Source organism: Anser anser (genome assembly GCF_964211835.1).
Source record: "Anser anser genome assembly, chromosome: 3".
Lineage (NCBI taxonomy): Eukaryota > Metazoa > Chordata > Aves > Anseriformes > Anatidae > Anser > Anser anser.
The window spans coordinates 120,457,397-120,480,273 of NC_139722.1; the positions used below are offsets into that span (position 1 = coordinate 120,457,397).

General features: G+C 40.2%; 1 protein-coding gene across 9 annotated transcripts in view; it reads left to right on the plus strand.

Moving 5' to 3' along the window:
* Window positions 1–22,877, plus strand: part of MACROD2 (mono-ADP ribosylhydrolase 2) — an 859,998-nt gene that overhangs the window by 108,301 nt on the left and 728,820 nt on the right. The gene's annotated exons all lie outside the window — the stretch shown is intronic.

Sequence of the window (22,877 nt, forward strand, 5' to 3'; positions counted from 1 at the left end):
TTACTCATAGCTCGATAATCATCTCTCTCAGTAATTACAGACGAGGTGGGCTTCTCCGTCCCCTACCTCAGCGCACGTCCTGTCATGAGGGGGCACAGGGTCCCCACACCAGCCGTGCCCACCCCGCTCCCAGTGCTGCTGGCTCAAGGCCTCGCTCCAGGAGCTCCATTTCCCCGAGGCCCGTGGAAAGCCCTGGAAAGCGGCACTTTCCTTCCAAAGCCTGGACATCGGAAGTCCGTCTGTTCTCCTTTCATCAAAAACAAACTAGGAAGAGTCCAGTCTCACCCTTTTTAAAGAGAATTTTAATAGATTATTTAATGCTGCTTGTCATACGTGATATTTAGGTGTTTGAAACATTATATTTGAAACGCTCTATATGTTCCATATTTATTCAAAAGGTTTAAAAAAGAAATCCTGGATTGGTCTTCCCCGACAACAAGGGAAAGGGATTTATTTATTTATTGCTTTATCGCTTCAGTTCTAATCTTTCCCCAAAGACAGTAAAAACTAATAAGAAGTTCACTTCAAGTTAAGGTACAGGGGTCTCTGTTGACAGTCCTGGCAGGGTGAGCTGTGCCCTAATCAGCTCAGTATGCAGAGCTGTATTGCTTATAAATTTTAATGTATATATAACACATTTTACGCCTGTCCGTTTGTGTACATATGCACATGTACTACACAGACATAAGTATACTTGGTGTTACAGAGTGTGTTCGGTTGTGTGGGGCAGGACAATGGACTGGTAACAAAGGAAGCATTTTGAGATGCTCTGAATAACGAGTAGATCTTTTAACAGAGACTCCGTTAAGATTATAGCATCATTTTTCAAAAGCGTTGTGTATTTGGTATTGCTCACGCCTCACTTAGTTGCATTAGTTACCTGATTGCGGTGCTATATTACTGTGCCGTATCACTAAACCTTAGCATATACTCTGGGATATTCATAAAAGTTGTCTATGGTGCTCATTCAGCTACCTTTTGGTGCTGTTCCAAGTCTGGCCCAGTGCTTGTGGCAGCAGTTAGAAATTACAGTTAGTATTCCTGGAGAATTCCAATGGGCACATGAGAAATAATTAGATTTTACCAAGTCACAGCTGCTCTAGGGTACTAAAAGGTTTTTCATATGTTGTCACAAGCATATTTTTGAATGGGTTCTTTTATGTAAAATCCTTAAATATACTTCGTGAGAACATGGGTTGCTTTTAAAATCCTTTCCACAAAAAAATGTATGTTGAGAGCTTGACCCCGTTCTCCATTTTCTTCTTAATCTATAGAAATTCAAGGCTTCTTGAATTTCAGGACAATTGAGGAACTCTGTTAATGCTGATGGGGTAGCTCATGGGTGGGGAATAAAAATATGCATATGTAACGCAGCGGTATCAAGCCTTAGCAATATAATGAGTTATTTTAATTGAATCCTGAAGTTAAAATAGTCTTTTCACCTATATTTTGTATATAAAATTAATTAATGCTTGTGACATGGAGATGAAGCGCTTGTCAGACCTATAGGGAAATTACCTTTTGGAAAAGATGGTGATTTTGTTAACACTTACCAACCTGAGAGCGTTTGGAAGATGGCAGATGGGAAATCCAGAGTGCTTACGCTATACAATGTGTTTCCAAGAATGATAATGCAAGTTTATAACATACACGTGTAAGGTGCTGTCAGGTCAAAGTGATAATGATGCTGCTTGTTTGTTTTTCTGAGCACCCTGACGGCATGATAAGAGCCACGGTTCTGGGAGCTGCCCTTAGCCAAAGGTTGACCTGAAGGACTCTGGCTGTGACTCGACAGTGTTTTGGATCTCCTTTGTCCTACTGTAAATCAGGTTTCAGTCATAAATGTTTCTAGGCAAGACATTTATGAAACGTTAAGAAACCAAACACATTGACCGGGAAGCAAAATTGAATCAGAGATCAGTCATCCTTGGTGCAGAGGACAGTGAGCTGGCTTTGCGAGTGGAAACTGAACCGTTGCTGCTTTGAGCTCCTCAAGGACGGATTTCTCTTAGATAATGCTGAGAGTAATAGCTTGATATTCAATGAAATACCCTGAAATGAGTGTTAGTGGTTTTTAGCTTTAGGCTTTTATCAGGTTATATTGATTTTCTCAAAGCAGGCTGTCCCAAATCCAAGCTAGGCATTGCTTGATTTGTGGAGACGTCTAAGAAAAGGAAGCTCTATAATATATGAACTTTTGTCTGATATATTTCCTATAAGATTTTCTGATATTGCCTAAAGCACAGTTTCTCAGCAAATGTGTATTACAGTTTGAATAAGCGCTTTTAAAATATTTGAGTCATTTTAAAATTAGAATCCAATGTGGATTAATTCCTTCAAAAGTAAATGTCTGTCAAACTCAACTTTCAGCATTGTATGTGTTCCTACAGTAACTTGTCAAAGTTGGGGCAGCAGCTCTGTATCGAATGCGACAAAAATGAGAATGTGATCGTGAAAGACGGTCCACGGGAGAGCTAAACAGATACGAAGGGTCTAAAATACTAAATACTTGTTTTAAATTGGTTGGGTTCAAGACTGCTGGTTTTTTTTTCCTTTCTTTTTTTTTTTTTTTTTAAATTTTCTCTCCTCCCAACAGGAGTGTTTGAGAGAGAATAGTTGTAATTGTAATTATTCTTTTGTCTGACTTGAAGGGCCAGGAGATTAAACCACTGCACCTGTGTTTTCTGCCATTCCTCTCCCTTCTCTCCATGCTTTCTGCCTATTCTTCTTCCCAGCTCTCCTCAGTAGCCCCAGGGAAAGCCCTGTCAACTCAGAAACACCCCTGATGCAACCACATTGCTATTTTTCCTAAGGCGAATAAACAGTTTTGCTTATCACATCATGTGCTATTGATAGCAAAATTAAGTAACTTAATGGGCTATATGAAATTGCAAAGCCTACAAGCAAGCTCTTTTTTTTTTTTTTTTTTTAACTTACAGAATGCACAGAAATGGATAAAGAGAGCTGACTGGGTAAAGTTCATACCAGGAAAGTTTGTTCCTAATGCTTCAGACCGATTGCTTTCTGTGTCTGGGAGGCAATTTCCTCTAAGTGTCAACCCATGAAGCCACCTTGACAAAGTTTTTAGGAGAAGCAAGAGCTAACTCTTTCACGACTGTCTCTAGACTTTTTGCTTGCAAGCTTGACAAAGTAAGTGATGCTGTCAAAACAGAACAGGCTTTCCATACACTTGACACAGCTTTGAAAGATCCCCACCAAATGTGAGCTAAAGGAAGGAAAGATAACAATCCTTCCAAACAACCTTGCAAACTTTAACTAGATTGTTAGTAATGTTTGCCATGCGTGAGAAGAATCCTGCAGAGGACAGAACAGCTATTCTTCCCCGAGGGCATTTCTTATATTTGCAAATTCAAGTTTTTATGGGTAAGGCCTACAGTGAGCCAAACACAGTGGTAAATGCATTTTATATGGATATACCTGTAGTAGACAAATACTCAAAACCAAAAGGATAGATCTCCTGAAGTAGCAAAAATTTCTGGTGCTGTGTTCCATGCTGCTGGGGTTCTGGTGCTGTTTTGCTGTTGGTGTTCGTGACCTCCTTGCTACAAGGCAGACATCTGTTCGGTGAAAAATTCATGTTTCTTGTTGGTTTCCTTGGGTCTAGCAGGTCTATCCATTTGAAGTTTGAATTTGCTTTCTCCGCTGCCTGAAAATCTGAGCAGTTGTCAGAAGTTTTTGGATGAAAAATCTGGGTGCGGGAAGTTAAATAACAAAATGTGAAAACGTTGCCCTAAGTGCACTTAGAACGCAAGATGTCTCGAAGTGTTAGTTACGTAAGCATGACGAGTATTTGATTGAGGGTGATTTCACTTTGCAAAATGAAGACCAGTTCTCACATTAGATATCGTGACTCAAAATGAGATTTGCTGAGACAAAGAAATATTTTCATGGAGGAGGTAATGTTCCCTTGGTGATGGATTTTAGGGTGGAATTTACCCTCCTCTGAGCTCCAGGATTAAACAATACACGTAGCTAAAAGAACAGTTTTATTTTCGGACACAGTTTTCATAAATTGTAGTTCTTTACAGGGATATACTGAAAACTTGAAAGTCACATTCTTTCTCACAAGTGTATTTTTAGGCCACCAAAATGGTTCTTCTCCTGGTCCTTTCTCCTTGTTTGCTTTACCTCCTGATAAGCTCGGGGCTTTTGCTGCATCTCTTTTTCTTCTCACCGTTGTCTGTTGGCACCTTTCTGCCCGTCCTTCTGTAAGCACCCTGCTCCTTGCAGCCTCCTCTCCTCCTCCTGCAGTGCTCAGTAGCTTTGTGCTCTTCTACACGGCAAACCCACGCAGGAGCCTTCACATTCCAGCTCTTTGTGTGTCCATCTCCTGCCATGAGAAGCTGCCTCTTCTGAACCCTTTTCTCCCTCATTGTCCTTCTCCTCCAGCCCACATTTGCATGTTAAAGAGTTTCCTGGTTTATTTCCTTCTTTAAAGGTCTCAAACTAGCTGAGCAAAAGGTCTGATCTAAAATTGCCGTGGTCAAGTTCTGTACAGATCCATAACGTATTAGTTACCCAATTTGAATATTCAGTATCCTCTGTAACTTGAAGCAATTGCTTGGATATAGCGCTGGTGAAGGCTGAAGGTGATGATCTGCTCTCTATACAAATATTTTACTACCCCTCCTTTTGCATGCAAATCAAATCAAAGCATTAGCATGCCATTTCGGCCAAATGCACCGCCCTAGCTGTTTGTGTTGTTTGTCTGGTCTGTGTTACCATCCAGCAGTAAGCTGCAGTCTGTGCGTTTGCTGATTTGCTTGTGTAATACCTGGTTTTGAAATCGCGAAAGGCTATGTGCCAGTGCTGAATACATGAATAACTCAAAAGTGTTTATTCTCAGGAAGGACTAAGTTTACATTGTCTGAACAGATTTGTTTAGTTGTAAGTAAGGGGTGATCGTTCCGTCTTTGTCTATTCAGAAAGAGAGGGCGTTGCAGAAATGGTTTTGCTTGACAGCAGCTAATGCTGTTGGCAGGATGTTGCAAATTGATACAGTGATTAAAAATAAGTTAAGGGGAATTTTAAAATTTCCCTGAACATGAAGAGTACAGTTCGATTTGATGAGATTCAGGCTCGGGAAGAGGATATATAGGCAGAAACTTTATCTCGGTTGCGAGTACAAGTGTGGCTTGTCTGAGAATCGCCTCCACCAGCACCATCTGCGTGAATCAGTGTGTGGAAGCTGGCTTGTCTTCAGCATCTGCTGGCTGCATGTACTGTGCAGAGCTCCTTGAAGCTAAACAGGAAAAAAAAAAAAAAAAGGGGGAGTTGTAAGGCATATGTGTATTCTACATCTACTTCTCCCACTTACACATCCCGGTTTTACCTTCTACCAGTGCAATTGCCTGGAATGTGTCTAGGACGTGGCGATAAAGCTCCTTTCTGAGAGTTGGCCAGCTCTGTTTTCTTGGAGATCCATTCATGCTGAGGGTTTCTCAGGGTCTCTGGGGGCAATCCCCCTTTGGTTTTCACCCTGCCCAGGCTAGGGTGAGCGACTGGTACTGCTGTGTGCAGACTCCCCTGCTGGATGTCTGCCCAGAGCCCGCTGGTAAGCGGGGACACTGGGAGAAAGACAGGAGCAGGGGATTGCTTTGAGCAGGCGATGTGCCTGTATTATTTAGTCAGCATGCCTCGTCGCTGCTGAGGGTGACACTCCTTGAAGTGGTAAGAGGCTGAAGTTACGTGGGAAATGGGATCTGGAAGTCATTTTGAGCTTAGTATCTGGAGCGGCGTTCCACTTTTTTTTTTTTTTTTTCCTTGCTTAATCCATCTTTAATCTCTTTCCTCAAAGTTTTTGTTCTTTTTCCTTCTGTGGACACAAGCTAATTGCTGCTGCCAATCCCAAAGCCTCTGGGGAAATGTTGGGCATCCAGAAGAGAAGCAACCTGTAGAAGCCCATCGGAGACCTTCAGCTCTGTGACTCTGGAAAACGCAGGCATTTTGGCTGGGCTTGGGATGGAGGCAGCTGTGTGCATGGCATCAGTGCCACAGGCTTGATCGTCATTCCCTCTGGAGAGGAGATCGATGGCAGGTCGAGGACAGGCCGATGTCTGCCAACCGAGCGGGTAAAGCAGAAAGCCTGCAGTACAGTTGGTAAGCGAGGCCCTGGGATAGAGAGATGTGCTGTGAGATGTGCTCGTAGGTGGTTTGGCTTTGGTACTCTAGACAGGATATAAAACCAGAGTCTGAATCCATTTCTAGTTTTGGGGTATTTCAACAAAACTTGTAGGTGCGAAGCTCAGTTTTGTAAGTAGCTGTGAGTGCAAAAACTACTTGACGGTGTGACTGGACAAGTCAGACCTGTGGTATGAATCCAGTAGGGTATTTCCATGTTCCTAATTAAAGCATTGATTTACGTCTTCGTAGGCAAGCAGGCTTTCAGATAAAGCAACAGGCTCACGTGTGAGAAATGTTTAATTTTGACTTACTAACAAATAAAAAAATCTTAATTCAAGTGAGAGAGAGACCAAGTCCCTGAATAAAACTGGAGTAGTGCTTGACCCTAACAATGGTTCTTAACAGTTGTGTTACTAACCCCCCCCTGGAGGCCTGGATTAGCGTGTTATTAATAGCTGTTGTACACCTGGGACATATCTCAGTATGGCTTTCGATAGGTTAAGAACAACAAAAAAACAACAACAAAAAAAGCAAGGAAACAAAGAAAAAAAACCCAAACCTACCACAAGATGCTTGTTAGGATTGCAAAATTGTTTTAATACATAGAAAACCTTAAACCTTTTGCAAATAAAATGACCATAGTATCCCCTGTGATACAAAGCATATTTATTGGTAGTAACGCTTGAAACATTTGCTTTCTGAGTTTTAAAGCCCTAAAACCAGAAGTTTGCCTTGCAAGTGCCTGCAGATGCAACACCCCAAATCCAAGTGAAGTTCAGGAAGAAGTGTTAACAGCTGCACTGGGAAATTACCTCTGTATTTAAATATGAACACATCTAAAAATAACTCCAGTGAGGAATGAAAACATTATTTGTTGCTGGCTTGCTGGCATTTGTCTTTATTTCTATTTGATGTTATTTTACATTATTGTCCGTGGATATAACAAAGCCTGTTTCATTTCTTCTTGATCATTTTTCCCAGGGGATGCAGAGGGAGACTGATTGCAATTGTAAATTCTTTAGCGAGCAAGCCGTGATTGCTACGGGTTGTGCAACCACAATCATTCCAGGCCTGTGCCGGGTCAGCGCTGCGCTCTGCGCACACAGAGGAGCCTAAGCGCGTACGGCAGAAGGGATTCGGGTTACCGGGTTCAGTTCCCTGATGCTCCAGGCAGGCACATCTGAAAACGGGCTTTAACAGTGCAGCCGAGCCATCAGAGTGGCTGGCTGCTACCACAGAGGGCAGCCCTGTCTCCTCTTTTGCAGCAGTGCTCGTGTTCGGCCAATCCTTTAGTTAGCTCAACAGCCAGAAGATCAGACTCCCCCCCCGAAAATGAAGCATCTTCTGCTGGTGCTGCCTTTTGATCCGGCTGGAGATGGAGCCGGACAAGTGCTGGTGTCTGCGCCAGTGCAGGAGCATCCCCTTTGGCCGCAGCGTGCTTGTCAGGTCGGGCGAGCCGCGCTGCATCGTAACAATGCCTTATCAGCACCGCAGGTAGGCTCCTCAGAAGGATGAAAAGTCTGGTTTTAAGCCTCAGCGGGGGCTCTATTTAGTACCCGCAGCCTCGGTGGAAGCTCGGTGCGTGTGGAGCAGTTTCCAGCAGAACACATCAGCTGGAGGAGCAGATGATCCCGGCTGACTGACAGCCAGTGACAGCGCCCGTCACAAGTTGCTGCTGGCTCGGCTCCCTCTGTTTGTTTATTTACCTCGCCCTTCTGTGCTGCCTGCAAAACAACTGCAAAGCCGTGCCGCCTGCTCGCAAGCACGGGTCCCCCGCCTGCCACCACCGTTCAAAACCGACTCGAACGCCGCATCTGCGAACTTCTGCCTCGAAGCCCGCTTATAAACTTCTTCTTCGGAAACGTGCGAGCTTGGCACATGCGGCTATCAACTTCCTTATGGTTTATGTTGCCTGTCATGTTACTACAAAAACAATTTTCTTCTCTGCTTTTTAATGTCTGGAGCTAAAAAACGCTGGGTTCTTGCTGTAGCCCATTAAGCTGTATCTACTGTGTTTTTAGAAGTGAGAGGTACCGTAACGTGCTGTGGCTGTTGCTGTGGAATTACTTCACTGTTTTCTCCGTGGGGATTTGAGTATTTTGGCAAAATGCCTCATTGAGGGCGTTGCTGTATTGGCATGGAAATTGGCAGTTTCATCAAACGGCGTGGCAGCTGCTCATTTTGTCATGACTAGCGAGCCTTTACTCTCTGGCAATGTGGTGCTTATCTTGCTTAAGATTTCAGGTGGAAACAGTCTCTTGAAGATATTGACGAAATAAATGTGTGGCATTCGTGACACCCCTCCTGAGCAGTGGGGCTGCTACTTGGTAGCTACCAAAGACAGTCATTAATGTAGTGTAGCCATTAGGAAATCCAGCCACCTTCTCATCCAACAGTGTCTTGGGTTCTTTTCCCTATTTAAGATAGGGGGAAGTTACTAACATTGACCATCGGCTGCTTTTGCAGTTCCTGCTGGAAAAACGTGACCACCACCAGCATCAGCGTGGGAGCACTACGGAGGAATGCAGTGAAGCAGCAGCTGGTCCTTTGCTGCAGCATCCCAGTGTATTGCAGACTGCTGAAAAGAGCACATGCAGATTTGTTGGGGCAGGGAGCGAGGGAGATGCAGTATGTTTTTGCTAGCAAACTTTGCTTTGTGGTGTTTGCCGCGAAAAGCAAAAGTAGCAAGAATAAAGCTGGGAATAAATTTCTGCAGCAGGCACTGACCTGTTGCTGGCCCCGTTCCTTTGCTTGTTGAAGCCATACAAGTTTCATAGCTTTTACCTGAAAATGTTCTAATTCTGTCAGGTATCCTTACACAACTATAGCTACATTCGTGTATATTTTTTATTTCGTCTTACGGCAGGAATAGATTAGCCGGATTGTAGTCATCTTCTTGTAACATCAAATTAAGTGTCCTTCCAAGTTTTTGGTTGCTCAGACAGAGCTGTCTTTTGGGGATTGTTTCAAAAGTGGGTGTTGTAAACTTTGCAGGCATTGCTATGGTTTTCAGAAAACAGATGTCACTGGGTATCTTCGAATCATCTGACTTCATCTGGGTTAGGAGTGAGAAAACTGCAGACAAGGGAGACTTTAAAACCCGTGCTGCCAATCTGTGTGTCCTGTTGCCTGTCAGCTTCTTTTACCTCTTTCAAGATGACTTAGTCGTCCGCTTAGTGGTGTGTCTGCTCTAACACAGGTACCTGAGGCACGTGTTTTGGGTCTGTTACTTGAAGCACAGTTAGTAGAATATGCCTTCTTAAATTTAAAAAAAAAAAAAATATTTCTGTGTAATATTATATTGTAGCAGTCTGCAGCAGAGAGAATGATGTGGTGTACAGGAGTAAATAAGCTGGTAGAATAAAGAAAAAAACGCCAATTAGAAGAAAAAAAAAGAATTGTTTTGTAATATCAAAACCAATTTTTCTAACTGAGTGTGACCACATCCCTCTCGGTCTGCTCTGCACACATGTGCACATACATATTTTCCTTACATTCCAATCTTTTTTCTGATCAGAGCAGTTAGTTTCAGGCAAAAATGTAGTTAAGAAAATATCATCCCTGGCAATGGCAGCCATTGAAAGATTAGAAGTGACTGAAAACAAAATCTTGTAAAAGAATTTCTAATGTAATTGTAACATAATTTGCTGCTGCTCTTGCTCTGCTGTAGCATGATTAAGTACTGAATTTGAATCAGCTTTTAAAAGAAAATGCTTAGTTTCATTCCACAGCACAATTGGCAACTAAATAAAAGTTCAGACTAGATTTTTTTTTCCAGTCCTCTTTTCAGAGAGAGAGAAAAATGTACATAGAGTCTTTTGTATTTTGCAGAGAGGAAGTGTAGCACAATAGGCTGTTGGAGGAAAGCAATTCCGATAATCAGTTTTCTGTACTACTTATTACAACTGGTCAGAACTGGGTTTTAATTAAATTTTAAGGATAAAGGACAATAGTGTGTGCTAAGGGTGGCGAGTCAGCTTAAACTTAGAATTTCCTGGCTTTTATCCATTTCTGTGCTAACTCAGTACTACTTAAATGTACGACTTCAGATGGGATTCACTTGTGTAGAAGGTAATAACTGCTGAGGCTTTAGGAGTCTTTCAAAGAATCTCTCTTCTGACTTCCAGAGCAGATATTGGCTCACGGGTGGTAATAGCAGCACTGCACCTTGTAACATCCCTCTTTGCTGCCAGGCTTCAGCAATTGTATTGTTTGAACGATAATTTGGCAAGTTTATTCATTTCTCATTGTTTTAAAATTAAACTTGCCATATAACAGTTTTCAAATGATAGTTTATTAAGAGCCAGTGCTTTTTGACTCTTAAATGCTTTGTGCTGGGTTCAGAGAGGACAAAAGTAATTTGGTATGCCGTTATGACATTTAGCATGCACTTCTGTATAATGGAGGCCAAATAACCTGTCCGTTTTTATTTTTTATTTTATTGTATCAAAGCTGTCACAGACACGACTTCAAAAAGCACTTGATCTTCCGAGGTGAATTTAGGAATCTACTGCATATCTTAAATACTATATGTTGGGTGATTGCTCTCCAAGCTACCCCTGCTATTAAAACCTGTTCTCTCTAGTTTGTGAATTCGTTTAGCTTCCTTGGCTTTTGACATTCTCTGCAAGATTAGTGATCTACCTTGAAAGAGTTCTCGCACATTCAGGTTTTAAATGGTTGCAGGTAAAGCACTCTTAACTTTCTGTTGGATACATACATTGATTACATTCCTCCACATGTCCCCATTGAAGCAAATTTGCTGAAGTTTTAATTCCTTCTTGTAGAGCTTTTCTGGTGCTTTTCTAGATCCATTAACATTTTATTTCAGTGCGGTACAGCTGCAGCAGCGATAGCTTCAGACAGTGCTCCACCAACAGAACATCTGAATTCTTTAGTGATGGCACCCATACTTTTGTGTATTTTCTGCTGTGCTTTGGAGTCAGGCTGGCAGTCTGCAGATCTTTTAAAACCAGGTTTGTAGAATTCTAGACGTATTTAAACTATGAAGAAGTACTCCCGCATGTTTATTAATTAACAGGCACCACCATTTCAGTATCAACTTCATGGGTCATGATATTTATAAGGCAATGGAACTTTGGAGTAAGGTACACAAATCTGGGAGAACTCCAACATACTGCATTGGTATATATTTAATTCACCATCTAGATAATCAAAACGCTTTTTTAGAACAATGTTCCTTCAAAAGAAGTGTTTTCATAATCTGTAACCTTCTATTTGCACAAGGCTCAGGTTTTTCCATTGGCTTCTGTGCCAGGCAGTGGAATGGCTCCTTTCTACCCCTTTTGGTGCTGGAAAAGAGGACCCTGCTCAATAAACTTTACACATATGTAGGTAGTGCACTGAGCTAAAATGGCATGTACGCGTTCTGCTGTACGTATGAAGGATAATAGTTCTTCAGCAACATGAAATTAAAAAGCAAAGGCATCAAATCAGTACGTAACTTAGATGTCTGAAATCTGTCTGCTTTTTAGCTGGTGTTACATGTCACATTTTTTGAACCTACATGGCATGGTTTTGGATACCTAAAATATGAAAAGCTATTAGGCTTAAAAACATGATTATAAATTAGTTAGTTTTAATCTAGAATTAATATCATTGACTAAATTGGAAAGCACTTGAAGATAGAGGCACCTAAGAATTTTGCTGACATTCTCAAAGAGAACATCACAGTACACAATAGCATAAACAGTGTTAATCAGCCTAATTATTAAAACTGTAAATATTTGGATTGGCATTTGTCGTAGGGCAAGTTCTGATACTGTATTAATTCTAAGTCAAAAGCATGCGATGCTTTTGCACAGATGTTCAGAATCGGTATATTCAGAGCGCTTATTCCCCCTTGCTTTCATGAATCATGAAAAGAGAAGATGGAAACAACTGACAATTTTATTAAACACAATCCCAGTAACACACTAATAAATACTTTCCACACGCCCCCAAAAGCTTGAATTAACAATCAGCTCGATGTGAGAATATGAAATGGATACCTGCTACCCATCTTTTCCTGTGTTTGTGCTGTAAATGGTACAGGGAAGGCTGTTGAGTAATTTTGCTCAATCATGGGTTATATATTGCTTTTGCAGAGACCAATTTTCTACTTTGGACAACAAAAGCTCCGGTATTTTATTTTTTTTTATCCTAATAGCTGAAAAATTATTTCAGCTAGTCTTGCTTATCATATAACAATAAACCTTTCGGGCAATTGACCTGCTGACCTTAATTCCCAGGAAACTGTCACATTTCTCCTTTATTCCTTTGTTCAGCCGAACAATGTGACCCAAAATACTACCGAGCTTTCAAGTTTCTCAGCATCATAAGGTCAGGCTTTGGTCTCCATAGTTACAGTTCAGCTCCGCGGGTCAGGGGGCAAATAGATTAATGATGTCAGACACGTCTTTAAATGCTTCTTACACCGCTTCGCCATGCGGTAAGCAGCTGAGCATATTTGGTATGACAAAGGCCTTCTTAACTCTTGCTAATAGGAGGATCTTTGGAGACATCTGATGGAAAGGTCCCTTCCGCGTCGAGCGGCGGTGGGCATCGGCAGCAGGCCGCGCCGCTTGCAGAGAGGAAAAGTGGCTGCTGCTCCCCTGTCCATCCCCCCTGGGTATCCAGTTCCTTTGCCAGTATTCACTCTGGTGGCTAAAAGCCACAGAAAAGATGTAAAATCATAAGCTGGGAGAATAGGTCAGCGTTCTTGATGAAAGACTCTTGCTCTTCCCTTCACAATTATGAGGTGGTGAGCAAGCTGACGGTAATGTGGTAGTTATTAGTAAAAGTCCTTTGTACGTGAAACAGTCACACATGCGTTGAAAACATATCTAGGTTCTTCCTCTAGCTAATGAGACTTTTTAAATTAAAAGAGGAGATGCAGCCTGCTTAATGAGTTGTATGGGTTCCTGGTGGAGTAGGCCTTCGTGGTTTGGTCAAACGTAGTACATTCACACCAGCATTCAACACAGCTAGGTAGCTATATGATCATTTTAAGTACGAGCAAAAAACCTTTGCCTTCACAATAAATCATTACCCACACTGCACTAGTAGGCTTTTTTCAGAGAGTGAAGCATGTTGCACAAGGCCGAGGAGCTGTGGATGACGTGACATCGTCACTACGTTAGTTTAAAAAAGGAAACAAACAAAAACCCAGGAGAACACTGCTATGTGTGTGTCATCTTGAGCATCTTCAGCAAACCCTGGATTTTGAAGCACCATCTGTGTGAACCATGAATTTGTTCTTGAAATGGAAACTAAACCAAAGTGAACGAAATAAATAACAAAGTTTGTCATGAAATATGTAAGCAAAATCAATATTTTCCCTTACATACGTATTCTGCCCTTCATCAAAATACATTATCAATTCATCATTGTTATAGCTGACAGCAAGAAAGTAGGGACTGTTGATACGAAACTAATTTGACCAAAGAGTGGTTTCGGAGCCTTTCCTCAGCTGGGTGTACAGATGCTGGTAGATGGAGGAGTGGGTTTGGTCCTGGGAGGGCCTCATTCACCTCTGGCTTTTTCCAGTCCCTTTTATGCGACTGGCAGAATCGTGTGGTATTTCTGAAAGGAAATGATTGTAACAGAAGAATTTGGAAATCTGGTGATCAGCAAAATAAATGCTGATCTGTCTGAGCTTGTTCCATTGTGTTGTATCAGGGGAATAACAAATATTTATGTTTTTTTTAAATACAAATCATTAACATATTATTTCTGCCTCCGTTCGCCTTTTGGGCTTATACTATTTTTTTTCTTTGTATTTTGTATTCAGCAGAATCTGTTCCTTTCAGTCTGAAGTTCTGTGAATGCAATGTTGTCTTTATATAAATACTAATGAATATAAATACACTTCCAATGAGGTATATTTTTTTTCTTGTTGCTGAAAGGGGAAAGAAGGGGGCTCTTACTTGCTGATACTACCTCTCCAGCCTTTCTGATTTAGCAACTATTTTTTCAGCCCACTCTGGAAGTAAGTTTCAATTCCTTCAACTCTTCCGTTGTATAAATTCTTACAAATTTATTAGAGTTTTGGAGACTTTCATATGTCGGCTGAGCTTAAGAAGTTAACGGATGATTTTAAAGAGTATTTCTCTGAGAGTATTTCAGTTTGCCTTGCCCTTGGGGAAGACGGCAGTTTCATATATGTGACATGCCTGGATGCTCCAAATGATGCAGTGCTGCCTCTTAGCTTGTGGAATAAAACCAAAGTGGGAGAGGACATCCAGATGCAGTAGAGTAGGGTGAGCGCTGCCAAGACAGAAAAACAATTTGCATCGCTAGGAAATTGTTGGTAGAGCAGTACGTATTAAAGGAGTAAGGCCCTGCTGCTTCCTGCCCTTACCCTCGTGCTCCTGCCATCCGGGGACAGGGAGAGTTGTTTTCACCTCTCCGTGCAAAAATATTCTGTAGCAAGATGGAGAAAAAGCAGCTGCTGCCAACCCTTTCAGTTTTTCCCTACTGCTGTGGGCACCTCGCCTTACTGTATGTGTAGCACCGCTACCCACAGGTGTTTCTTCACGTGGCAAGTACGGCACTCATGGCACTTGTGTCCACTGAGAGCTGTCAAACAGTGTTGCTGGAGTTTAATTAGGCTGCAATTGCTTGGCGATCAGTAATGATGCTGCTCTTAATGGTCATTATTTTGAATCAGTTTTGTGTGATTGACAGAGTGATGTGATTTAGAAGGAAAAAAGCAACCTTTATAAACACTAGCCAGCTACCGGAATGTGCTTGTGATGTGGGAAAAAAGTAAGTGGTACATCATTTTTTGTATGGATTGATCCAGGCACTGACAACACAACCTGAGGTCCATGGATTTCCAGAGTCTTGCTCCATGCACGCCATGAGCTCACCTATTACATCTGTGTGGGTACCGTGGTACTGGCCCGTGGCTTCTCTGCCTTAAAATAATTCTTCTTCCTTACGGTCTCCAGGACAGCCCGTGCTAGCCACTTCAAAGCTCTGGCTCCTTTCAGGGATATGGTTGATAGGGATGGAAATTTCCCTAATCCTTTCCTGATGTTAATAGAATAGCTGTGATTTATGTAAGATATAATTCTTCCAGTTTTAAGTTTTACAGTTTGTAAAGTCACTTGTGTACAGGATATTATTAGATTAGGTATCTGTTTTCTTAATAAAAGTGTCGGATAAGAAGCGGCTCAACACAAAGTTTCGGCAAGGAAACTGTTTGTTCAAAAACTACTGAGTATTTTAATTATATTTTCAGGATATTTGGTTTTATTCTAATCTTACTTCGGGAAATAGAATTGCTCAAGCACAACTTACAGTGCATTTTAGTCTACCTCTGAAGAGCAATTTTAATGTGTTGTAATTAAGTAACGTCTGATATGTTCATGCTATCGAGTGCTGGGCTTTTTCTCTTTCCTTGTTAAACTAAGCTTTTTGTTGGTAGCTACAGCAGAGCCAGTTATCCCTATTTCCTCTGTAGCAAACTGCTGCTGGCCTCATTGCTGTAAAAAACTAAATTTGTTGAGAGAAAAGTGTTTTTTTTTTTTTTCTTGTGATCTGTGTGTCTCAAAAACTGTTTTGGGGAAGCTCAAAATGAAGATCCTTTCTTTCTAAAGTGAAACACATTGTAATTGGCCTGGACTTTGGAAGTAGATTTTTCACAGTGTTGTCTTTAATTAAAAAAAAAAAAAAAAGCTTGTGCCTTGTATGTGGATGATTGTGTTCAGTAACTTTTAAGCCGTTCACCAAGTTAAGACAAACCTGAATTAAATGATGTAGTATCCAAATAAACTGACATGCTGATTTTTTAATGTGAGGTTTAAAAAAAAAAAAAAGTACCTTAAGTGTCGAATCTAGTCTGATTGTCTACAATTTTTAATGGTGTCTGGCAGAGTGGATGTAATTTGTGTACAAAAATGAAGCGAGTGCTTAAGGGTAAAGAGTACTACAGTTTTCTTAATATAAACACAAGCATAATGCAGGCTGCTTGTTGAGGCCTCTGTTTTTTCTATATTAAATCTCATCATTTACTGTGCCACGCTACTTAGGTAGGTTTCATTTTAACTACATTCATAGCCAAAATCTTTTTTTTTTTTTTTAAACATTTGAGATCTTTTTGGTCAAGAACTCTTTTGAAGTGTCCAGGGGTCCTACTCGCAGTTACATAAATGGTTTTGCACTGTAATTATGATCTCATTTCTCAAAGGTATACAAGGGGAGAAAAAAAAAAAAGGGTGCTTGCCCTAATCCTGCTTAGATCCAACAATGGCAAAAACAAATCAGAGATGATAAAACTAACAATGGCAGATTTAGAGGAAGTCAGGATCTGGCAAGGAGTTGCAGTAGGTACATCTCTTTGCAGATGTTTCAAATATCAACTAATAGTGTGACATACCCAGTATAAAAAAAGAAAAAAGAAATATTGATTTAGAAGCAGAGTAAGTACAAGTGAGGCATTTTCCCCTTGATAGAACTGAGATAGGGTAATCATCTTAGAGAAGGCTTGAAAATCAAAATGCATAAACAAAGTTCAATTTAGCTGTACATGTGTATCCTTTCAGCTGGTAGACCAAATTATTCTGATTTTTCCTCATCAGATTTTAGTCCTTCTGTTTCGTGCTGTTTATGTTAACTTCCATTAACCTACATGTTTTGAGTGAAAGTTTAAAATGGGCTATGAAAATTGCTTTCATCACTTCTCAATTTTAAAATAAGCATCAACACTGGATTACTCTGTTCCTTTAATAGATTAGTTGTAATCCACAATAATGTAACGCAGAACGACTGGGTGCTTTTAACATGAATTGTAAAAGTTTAATTTTTTATTTTGGTCAGTGATTTTAATAGTTTTGCAGCACAGATTTTTAAAAAAGAAGTGTTTATTGAATACTAGAAGTTATATATTTAGGAGGTTTTGCTTTTGCAGTCGAGATATCTTGCTGCACTTTAATGTAATGCACTTACAATAGCAAATCTATAAATTGAATAGTCTAAACTTGCTTCTTCTATCTATGTACAGTTTAGTTTTGAGTTTGAGTACATTTTCCATTCTTTTAAAATCATCAGTGATGAATGTAGTCTAAGGATCCGAGAGCATATATATGCATATATCTTAAGCATTGTTGTTTGCTGAATAATTCATGTGAAAGCTGCTCATAAAGCTTGGCTAGTAATGTACCTTTGAAAGGTATTGCCATCAATATCTGACACGACTTTGATTTCCACTAATGATATGTAACCAGGAAGACTGCTTAATCTGTCACTATGTATAAATCATTGTATTTGGGTGGTCAAGGAGACCACTGTTTTGGTGGTTTGGGAATATAAATCCCTAATCCATCACCGGTAAACTGGATTTCTAACCGTTGCTTTATACGTTCTGTTTTAGGTCTCTCTTTATAACATATTTGATGGTTTTGGAGCTAGTAAACGGTGAAACTGAGCAGAAAAACATTTATTTAATGCTGAAATACCAGCATAAACTGCTGATTTGAATACGGAGAACTAAAATGTAGAGCAACAAAAGGTGAATAAACTATAAATGAGCTCTGAACTACTAAACAGCTGTTACCTTCCATTTTAGAAGCAAAACAAATTAATGCAAGGAAATAAAAAAACAAACAACAACAACAACAAACAACAACAGAAAGGGATTTTTGAAGCAAAACACAAATAAACAAGTAGCACCAAGAGAGAAGAGAGACATCGTCTCGGTCATGACTGCGTGCATGGATGCAGAGGTTGCTCGTTGCTCAATGCCCAGCCCTTGCACAGTGTGTGTGCACGCACAGAGGTGGGATGGATGCACGCGGGGTGTTTTATGCTCCTTCCCCAGCTGAAAAAAGCAAAGATTCTTTACCCAGTGCACTGGAAGAATCAGTGTGGAGCCCAGATGAGAATTTAATTTCATCAGCTTTTAGTCAGAAGGAAGCACAGTCAAATAGAAAGTGATGAAGAGCCTGTCAATACACCTATAGAAGGCTTTGCTGGGTGGAAAATTTATTCTGTATAGTAAGTGACATGTTTGGGTAATAAATATCACCGACTTTGTAAGAAAGTAGTTCATAATTTCATGTGATTATGGCAGTTACCTTCACAACCACATCGTAGGCTGATCCTGCTGGAGGAAAGCAAAGGGGATGAGGATTCAAAGTTTTACAAGAAGTGAAGAAAACAGCCTTAATGTTTTTTATCTAATAAGGAGCTGGCTTAAATTTCCAGCTAAAGATAACAGTTCTTTAGCAGGAAAACCCAAGAAGCTAGAGGATAATAGAGCTGTGTGCAGCAAGTGGGATGAGTTTGAAATAACAAAGCGCTCCTGGAAAAAATGCTCTTTGAAATTATTACAGAACTTTTACACAAGGGACATAAGATAGTCTAAATAAATCCTGCCTTCTCTACTTGTCACAAAAATAAGTAACCTGAAAAATAAATTACTGTTAAGTACTGTTTGACGCTGCCCATTGTCTTGAGAACTGGCTGAAGAATCATGAGCAGACTAGTTCAGAACTGTCATCTGATGAATCAATTGTCCATTTGCATTTTATGGAGATTATCAGTATAAATGTCATTTCATTGTGTAAGTTTGAAATGATGGATGGTAAATTAGTTTGTTTACTTTTAAGACAATGCTTAGTTGGAAGAGTTCATGAAAAGCCAATGTGTAAAAAAAGTTAGGAGAAAAGGAAGAGATAATAAATAGTAAAATAATGGGAGTAACTTCACAACTTGTTTGTTCTATGAAGAATTTAAGAGTTGTTTTTTTTTTCCCCTCGTAGCAAATTCAGGTCAGGTCTCATTATGCAAACCCAGCAGTCAGTTGCTAGAGATGGGGCACTGAAGTGCTTGCAGGAATTGTCCTCCCCAAGCAGCCCAAACCTCAGTAGTGTCCCGTCTCTGACTCGAAACACCGGGAAACTCAACTGCAGCCCCAGATCTGCCGTACCATCTTGCCTCTCTGTGCAGTTCTCTGCAGAGAAAGGTGGTCTGAAGGTAGTATGTGGATGGAAGATCGCTCACAGAAGCCAGTTCTAACAGCAGAATTAGCCAATGCTACCAGAAGCCAAGGAGCTTCAGTCCTTAATTTTTAAGGGTGCTCTTTACACAAAGTTGAAAACTGAAGTTCCTGCCCCAAGAGTTAGAAGTAAGGTAATACAAATTTTCTTTAAAAGTGAGAGGGTGAAGAATGTTAGATGTGGATAAAGGAAAAATATTGAACAAAACTTAAAAAGAAAAACAACAATGCGGTGTCTTAATTGGATCCTATAAAAACACTTACTTCAGTATGGTAGTTACCCTTTTATCGTTGTTTTGCAGTTTCTAAGACATTATAGAGAAATCATTTAATTTCTATGTTTACTTTGAAATGAACTAATGCATAGTGCTGTTTTCTATTTTATGACTTGCATTATTGCTTCGCTGTATTAAAATCCTTTATAAGTTCTTTAACCAGAACAGATCTGTTGATAAATGAAATCTAAGAATCAGCTCTCTAAACAAAACAAAACAAAACAAAAAGAACAGATAACTTTTTCCCAATGCTAGAGTAAATATTGATTAAGTAGATTGCATGGAAATAGAAAAGCTAAGCTGAAAAAACGTTTCTGATCTTTAGATTCCCTTCTTTTGGTGAATAAGGATATTTAGCAGTGTGCAGGAGGGGAGATTGTGGGTCTGTATGCATGGAGGCAAAACCTGAGGCAGTAGTCAGTTGATTTTCACTGTTTATTGACTTGAGTGAAATTATCTGCATTTCCTGCAGAACCGAAAACTAATAGGCCAGATTTCTTGGGTTTTAATAAAAGTGAACTGATTTTTTAACTGACTAGTCTATGCACGTCTCATATTATAGTCTTTAAAAAGTTAATATGGCTTTTTAAAAGCCTTTAAAAATGGATGAATGTTTCTGTCTCTTCTAAAGCTGTGTTTGGAGGGGGTTCATTGGAGTCCCTGAAGCCCTACTGGACATGGTTGACCCCGGTCTCTCTGCTCTGTGCAGAGCTCATGTATTGCTCCTCTGTTTTCAGTTTAATCTTCGTAATTGTCATGTGAACCCCTAACAGAGCGAAGAATGAAATTTTACATAGGCATTTGGTTGACTTTTTTTTTCCCTGCTTACACAGAAACAAATATTCCTTTTGATTTTGGTGACAAGATGCTGTGCATATCATTTCGGCACTGGCTCACAACAGTAATTGCTCCTGTGTGACAGTTTGTGAAGCGACGCCACGATTTTCTTGGTTTTCACGGATTTTCACATTATATTGGATCACCAGCCTCTGCTGATTATTGTTGCTCAGCACATAATTTTAAGAAGAAACAATGCAGAGGTACTCAGAGTTCTTGAGTGAGATCAGAGCTGCATTAGGTCATATTCGAGGGAGGTTGATGAAGTATTCCGGAAAACCTCGTTTCTGCCTGTGATGAGCTGCTTAGCTGGCTGAATAGGTGACTCAGTTCTTAACAGCTGTCAGTCCTGATGTTTTCTCCTGAATCTCTGTTTTGCCTCAGTGATCTTCATCTCTGATTTTCTTTTCAATTTTCGTGCTTCGTCTCCTGTGCTCATTCAAGTTCTGGTCTCCGTGGTGCATCTTCCTTTTGAGAGGCAAACCTTTCATCGCTTTCCTGGAGTCCTCTCAACATGCAAAGATATAAGCAGGCTGCTGGTTTTCAATTCTAATTTTTGTTTTAAAGTATAGAATCAGCTGGGAAGATGAGTTATTTTAAAATCATGGGAAAAAAGTGGCCTAAAGATGAATAATCAAGTTCCCTTTGTCCAGAATGGCAAATGTAAGATATAGATACATATATAAAAGATAGCTCTGTTGGGAAACGGCTGGCAGAAAATAAAGATGAAATTGCCAGAAAGAATATGTATGTATCTGTCCAAGCAATTTTTGAAATGAACTTTGACCATCACATAAACTGGATTTTGCTGATTTTTTTCTAGAAAGAAAACCAACAAAACAAAGCAGAAGAGTGATGTCTTGGACAGTTTTCCAGAGTTGTAGCCTGAAATACATTTTTTGTTACACACAAATCACAGAACCTGCTCTGCAGTTTATAAATAAAGCATTGTTTTTCTTCCATCCAGTTCTGAATTATGAATAGCAATGCCTAAAAAGTGAACAGCTACAGAGAAGGTTCCAGACTATTGACTGAAATTAGAGATGTTTAATATTTTGCTTTTGTAGAAGGACTCTCAAAGTACAGTGGTAGATTAATCTGGCAATTTTTTAAAGAACTTAAATTACATACATAATGCCATGTATTGAACTGAATGGCACATACATTATTTGTATAGATAGAACTACTTAAATATTAAATTTTAAAACGGAAATAAATTTAGTCCACTGCCAGAACACTAGAGCCAGGAGGCCCAGGGTCCATCCCCAGCTGTGCAGTAATTTTGTGACCTATTGTGTAGCCCGTTGATGTTTATTTCCTAGTCTCATGAATTATGTGTATGGGGTTTTTTTGTTTTGTTTTGTTTGTTTGTTTGTTTTCTTTTCTTTTTGTAATACTGTACTCAGTATCCTGGATGAAATTTGAATGTTACCAAAAAAGGAACTGGGCTATCACTTTTAATTTAATGTCTTCAAGTCTGTCCATTTATTCAGACTAATTTAAAGATAAAAGGCTGCCCTTTCTTTATGCCATTGCTGCAGACAGCAGATCAAGCAAAGCATAAGCGCCCTACATTTACTTTTGCAGTTGAGCATAGTTTTCGGTACCTCTGGAGTACCTCCTCTGGTTCTGTTTTATAGCACATAAGATTATTAACCACACAAAATCAAACCTGTATTGAATCAAAACTTGAAGATGTAATTTAAAAATAATTTATGTATTCTGTTGTAAGCATGACAGTGTTTCAAAATTAATGGAAAACTCTCTGTGCGTGTGGAAATTTTGAAATGGGAAAGGAGAATTTACCTCTACTCCTGTTCTGCACTCCTCTCTATCAAACTTGCAAATGTATTCTATCTGGTACTGTGTTGCTAGGTGGCACAGATGATAAAAGATGAATTTTCAGTGTTCCTCTAAATTATTTTGTTTGTGGTTGACTGTGTGTATTGGTGCCTTCTTTTTCTGGGGGTGGTGTGATGGTGGGGAGGAGGAGAGGTGCTAAATTCAGGTTTATAAAGCAAGTATTAAAGATGTTCACACCTTCAAAAATATAATCAAAAAGGTAGTTTGGCCCCAAGTATGTTAGCTTTGCAAAGTCTTAAAAAATGATTGCTTGAGAGTAAAGTGAGTTGTTCTCTCTGAGCGTAAATTGCCCAGACCAGGGTGACATCCTACTGGGATTGCTTTCCCACACCTGTCTGCAGGTTATGGTTATGTCTTTCCAGTATGTGATGCTGTTTTCTGAAATGCAGGTCACAGAGTACTTACGGTTGAAAGGGACTTCTGGAGTCTTCCATTCCAATGCTGTGCTTGACCCAGCTGCAGTTAGACCAGGTGGCGCAGGGCTGTGTCCAGCCCAGCTTCTAGTATCTCTAAGCATGGAGATTTTCCAGCATTTCTGGGCAACCCGTCCTAATACTTAACCACCTAAATGATGAAAAGCTTTTCCCCATATCCAGCTGGATCTTGCTGGCTGGTCACTGGACTTATCTCAGTGCGTCAATGTCCTTGTACTCGGCAGCCCCAAACTGGACACAGTGCTCCAGCTGCAGTCTCAGAAGTGCCAGATGGAGGTCTCTTGACCTGCTGGTGACACTCTTGTGTTTGTACAGTCCAGA